This window comes from Pollicipes pollicipes, unplaced genomic scaffold (assembly GCF_011947565.3).
Source record: "Pollicipes pollicipes isolate AB1234 unplaced genomic scaffold, Ppol_2.1 Scaffold_5724;HRSCAF=6776_pilon_pilon_pilon, whole genome shotgun sequence".
Classification (NCBI taxonomy): Eukaryota; Metazoa; Arthropoda; class Thecostraca; order Pollicipedomorpha; family Pollicipedidae; genus Pollicipes; species Pollicipes pollicipes.
This window is the reverse complement of record NW_023596746.1, coordinates 2,342,805-2,348,489: the sequence shown is the minus strand read 5'-3', so window position 1 is coordinate 2,348,489 and position 5,685 is coordinate 2,342,805.

Genomic DNA, 5,685 nt, shown 5'->3' with positions numbered 1-5,685 from the left:
GGCGAGTGCGGCCCTGCTGTGTGCCTGGCCGAGGATGCAGCACAGGCAGCCGTCCCGGATGGCTCCGCGACTGAGGTAGAGCTAAACAAAGAAGCCAGTGCTCCGACAACTGGTGCGGCCCCGACCGGGGCTGAGGCCTGAGCGACACGCGGTGAGTGGCGAGCCGGTGGCCACCCCTCAGTCTTCAGAAGCAGATGTCACGGCGCACGTATACCTGTCGTCTTGCGCGGTGGCTCCCAGCTTCTCTGTTTCACATGAGCTTAGAACGGATGTAGGCGTCCGGTCGCGGTTAGCTAGTCCAGAGTCCGTCCCAGAGAAGACTCGAGTCGACGCAGAAGGCTCGGGCGTCACTACCCGAGGTGCGGCAACGGGTGCGATAGCGCTGGACGGGGCGCAGCCAAATGACATTTCGGTAATCGAGGCGGTTTCATCAAATTCGGAACATAGCGTAAACAATGTTGCCCCATTCAGAGCCGTTGGGCATCTTTCACCGTCTCAGTCAATATCCGCCGCTTCTGAAGATGAGCTGAAACCGAACGAGGGTAGTCTATCGTCATCGGCTGCTGCTCAGGCCTGGCCAAGGCGAGTTGAAGCTAGCGACATCAGATTCAACAGATACGTTAAATTCTACGGTCGCATCTGAACCTCATTTAACTCAACCTGAGTTTGTTTCCGGTACTCGAGCAGACAAGGCAATCCGCGAGGCATCTACCGGAGAATTACGCCTAGATGGCGCTGGTATGGTGTACCATGATGTTTCCGAATCCGTGTCGTCAGAGGTAAAAGTGGAGACAGCAAGCGCCGTTCAGACCAACAACACAGGGATCGTGCACAGTGACGACAAACTGGAACCATCGGATGTGCCCGGCTGTGAGTCGGGACCGCTCGAGGCGTTCGGACGGCCCGCAGCAAGAGGCGACTCCCGAGGGCGAGGTCCCGTCAGGAAAACTGTCGGAGTGTACTGCATCGGAGACGGGTCCGAGGCCATCCCCAGAGGGGGAGCGTCTTATCGGAGATGATTTAACATGTGTGGAGCCGGCGGCAGACGACTCGGCCCCAGTTGACCCTGAATCCGCTACGCTAGGGGACAAAACCACAGCGGTTCTTATCGTGCCGGCCGGTTCAAATGTCACAGGGCCTGAGGACGACACAGCGACAGGCGGTCCAACAGCAGCCTGCCATGATGCAGCGGGCACGGGGGCGAACGGCTCAAAACCAGGCAAAACTGAAGCTACTGAATCGCAGGAAAAGCCTGTCGCTGAGACTGTGGCACAACCCAATCCCCGTGGGAGAGATGGTTCGGGGGGTCACGGTTCGGGTTTAGACAGCGCTTCTTATGATAAGTCTGCAGGTGACGAACAGAGGCTAAGCGGCTCTCCTGCCGATGAAGAAGATGGGGAGTCCACTCAGCTGGATTTGGCGCAAGGCGGTACTGAAGCTGATGCGGTTAGAGACAACGCAGCAGACCGTCAGGCGCCAGCCGGTCCTGCTGCCGGCGCAGAAGAGCAGCGGTCGGCCGCTGAGGATGCGACACCAGACTGTCCAGTTGGTGAATTAGTGGAGGAGAAGCCAGCTGTTGACGATCTGACGTCACACCGGCCAGCTGCTGAGGGGGCGGGAGAGAAAGCAGTTTGCTGAAGCTTCGACGCAGCATGGCCCGGCGGCTGACGCAAGGGAAGTGAAGCCAGCGGCTGAAGACCCGATGGAAAACAGTTTAGCTGCGCGCGCGGTAGAGAAGAAGCCAGCTGTTGACGATGCGATGCCTGGTAGTTCAGATGCAGATGCGGGAAAGAGAGAGGCCGCTGCGGAAGATCCGACGCCAAACATTCCATTTGCTGACGCCGCGGAAGAAAAACCAGCTGCTGAATCTCTGACACCGGGGTGCCCAGCTGCTGACGCAGTGGAAGAACTGACTTCAGACAGACCAGCTGCTGTCACAGCTGAGGAAGAGCCAGCGGCTGAAGATCCGTCGCGTGACAGTCCAGCTTCTCACGCGGTGGAGAAGAAGCCAGACGCTGAAGACCTGGCGTCGAACGGTGCCACTGCTGACGCGGTGGACGAGAAGCCGGCTAAAGATGTGACCCCATGCGATCTAGTTGCTGATTCGGTGGAGGAGAAACCTGCTGCTGCTGCACCGCCACCATTGGCTCTCTCTGCCGAGACATTGAAAGAGAAGCCAGCCAGTGACTCGGCAATGACACTCATCAGCCCCGATGATGATCAAAAGCAAGAGAACGCAGACATTAAAATGAAGGCACGGGTCAGTTTTGAGACTGAAGCTGTGCTCACCGTAGATGCTACTGAACAGGTGTCAGACGGTCTTGATACAGACAGGGCTGGAAATTCACCAGCTGATGACCAGACGAAATGCGCTTCCGACGCCAACACCAATGAGAATACTGCAGTTATATGTGCGCCAAGTCCCCCTGGTGAGACGACAGAGGAGCTGGTTATTGGCCCAATGGAAGATAGTGATCAAGCCAACAAAAAGGGTGATGAGGTGCTTCCAGCTGTCGCCCTGCCGCTTGCTACGTCTGAGCCAGATGTATCTGCACCGGAGAATGTCGTGAACCCAACACCTGTCGGCCATGAGGCCGTCGGTCCAGCAGATGTCAGTTGCGAGGCAGTCAGCCCGACAGCTGTCAGCTCCGAGGTCGTCAGCCCGACAGCTGTCAGCTCCGAGGTCGTCAGTCCAACAGCCGTCAGCTCCGAGGCCGTCAGCCCATCAGCTGACGGTTCCGAGGCAGTCAGCCCAACGGATGTCAGCTGCGAGGCAGGCAGCCTAACAGCTGCCAGCCCCGAGGCCATCAGCCCATTAGCTGTCAGCTCCGAGGCCGTCAGCCCAACAGCCGTCAGTTCTGAGGCCACCAGCCCAACAGCTGTCAGCTGCGAGGCCGTCAGCCCAACAGCTGTCAGCTCTGAGGTTACCAGTCCAACAGCTGTCAGTTCGGAGGTTATCAGCAGCTGTCAGCAGCTTTCATCGGCAGCTGCCAGTTCTGAGCCCGTCAACGCAGCAAACTGTCGGCTCTGAGACTGTCAGCCCAGCAGTTGCCAGCTCTGAGTCCGCCAGCTCAACAGTTATCAGTTCTAAGCCGGTCAGCCCAGCGGCCATCAGCGCTGATGTTGTAATCCCAACAGCTGTCAGCTCCGAGACCGTCAGCCCAGCAACTGTCAGCCCGGAGACCGCCAGCCCGGAGGATGTCAAGCCTGAGGCTGTCAGCCCACCGGCTGCCAGTTGTGAGGCGGGCAGCGCAGCAACCATTACCACAGTTGCCAGCCCCTCAGGGGAACCTTCCCCAACTGATGTGCTCACCCCGGTGAGCGCTGATGGCGGCGACGCGGCGTCACTTCGCCTGACGTCTATCACAGCGCCAGTGGATAGCGTCGCTGTTGCCCCAGCTCAAGCTGCGGGCCCGGTCGATGCTGGTAGTGAAAAAGCCGACGACCGATGTGTCGATGCTGGCGGGCCCTCACACCTGTGAGGTCAGAGAGGAGACCGTCGGTGTCGGTGCTGCATCTGTCAGTCCTGATGCCAAAGCCGAGGGCAGGACTGCCGAGCGGTCCGACCCGGAGGCCAGTCAGCCCACTTCAGCGGAAGAAAGTCTCGCCACGGGCGCGCCGACGCTGGAAGTCTCCCAACTGGGCGCCTCAGGCGAAGCCCCAGAGGCGGGCGAGCCACCACCAGTCTGCTTGGAGTCCGGCAGCACTGGCGAGGCCTCGCAGACTGTCAGCCGGACAGCCGTCATCGAGGCGACGGACGGAGCTGACGGGCACCTTGGAGTGGACGACTCGGGCACTGTGACTGTCGGCCCGGACAGCCGTCATCGAGGCGACGGAAGGGGCTGACGGGCACCTTGGAGTGGACGACTCGGGCACTGTGGCTGTCGGCCGGACAGCCGTCATCGAGGCAACGGACGGGGCTGACGGCCACCTTGGGGTGGTCGACTCGGGCACTGTGGTCCGGACAGGCAGTACCCTCAGGGGACCGTCTCGTGGCAGACGCTGCTGGGGAAGCGCGAGAGAAGAATTATCCCACACTAGGCGACCTTAGTGCTGATGAAGCTCGAGAAAATACGCGGTCGGAAACGGTGCAATTGACCGCCGAGGCGGCTGTGAAGGATGGGCAGGCATCGGCTAAAACGTATGCGTCAGTCCTCAGCTCTGGCCTGGGCCCGGTGAGCTCGACTGCGTCAGTCCCCAGCTCTGGTGTGGACTTGGCGAGCTCGACACCCGCCGTTTCGCAGGCTGCTAAGGTTGAGGAAAACCCTTTGTCTGGCATTTTATCATCATCGAACAGCGGACCTGACAGTGAGGAAGGTGAGCCTGTGATGAAGCCCGATGCGACATCAGTCGGCAGCGGCATCCGTAGCGCTGCGACCAAGGTGACGGACATCTCGACGGTGGCCGAGAAAGCTGCCGGCCTGGACGAGGAGAGACACACGGAGGCCGTCGCTGTACCGGTCGCCGGTGGGACAGAAGTCGCCGAGCGGGAGGGGGTGGATACTGATCCCATTCCAGTCAGGTCCGGTGTTCACGGCTCTGACTCCGGGGAGGCTGCTGCGTGTCAGCGTTCGATAACAGAAATTCCGGAAGCTGCCTCATCCGATCAGCAACTCGAGGTTGGATGTCCATCATCGACAGACGTTTCTGCTGGTACATGCAAACCAAACCCGACGGCTGAAGGCTCCCAGGCAGGTGATCCTGACCTTAACGAAGCCGCCCGGCAGCTCAGGGCTGGCGGCGTAATGCCCGCGGCTTTGGACAGCAGCGCACCCCAGGAAAAGATGTCAGGCAGTGACTCAACGGACCCCGGAGAGGCCGCCAAAACCGAGGAAAAGGATGGAGACGGCGACCCGCCAGCCGCCAGTCCCAGTACCGCTGCCAACGAGGAAAAGCCGGCGATGGACGAGTGCAGAGGCACGCCACCTGGCGCTGACCCCGGTGAGAACACACCCACAACCGGCCACGTGACGTCGGACAAGCCGGAAGGGGACTCGGCTGACCCAGAAAACCGTCACGGTCGACCAAAGGCCGCCAGCTCAGCGGTGCCGCCAGCCGGGCCGTCCGTGGACCCGATCGACGCCGTGTCCGTCGGCCCTATGTCTGCGGCTGTAGGCTCGCCGGATCCAGTCGACCCGGCGCGCGATAGTCAGGTGACAGTTTGTCGAAACAGCGTGGATAACGCGGCGTCAGTCTGTCCAGAGGCCACTGATACCCCGGCGTCAGACTGCCCAGAGGCCACTGATACCCCGGTGTCAGTCTGTCCAGAGGCCACTGATACCCCGGCGTCCGTCTGTCCAGAGGCCACTGATACCCCGGCGTCAGTCTGTCCAGAGGCCACTGATACCCCGGCGTCACTGTCCAGAGGCCACTGATACCCCGGCGTCAGTCTGTCCAGAGGCCACTGATACCCCGGCGTCAGTCTGTCCAGAGGCCACTGATACCCCGGCGTCAGTCTGTCCAGAGGCCACTGATACCCCGGCGTCAGTCTGTCCAGAGGTCACTGATACCCCGGCGTCAGTCCATCCAGACGTTACGGACACCCCAGAGTCAGTCGTACAGAGGTCACTGATACCCCGGCGCCAGTCTGTCCAGAGGCCACTGATACCCCGGCGTCAGTCTGTCCAGAGGCCACTGACCCCGGCGTCAGTCTGTCCAGAGGCCACTGATACCCCGGCGTCAGTC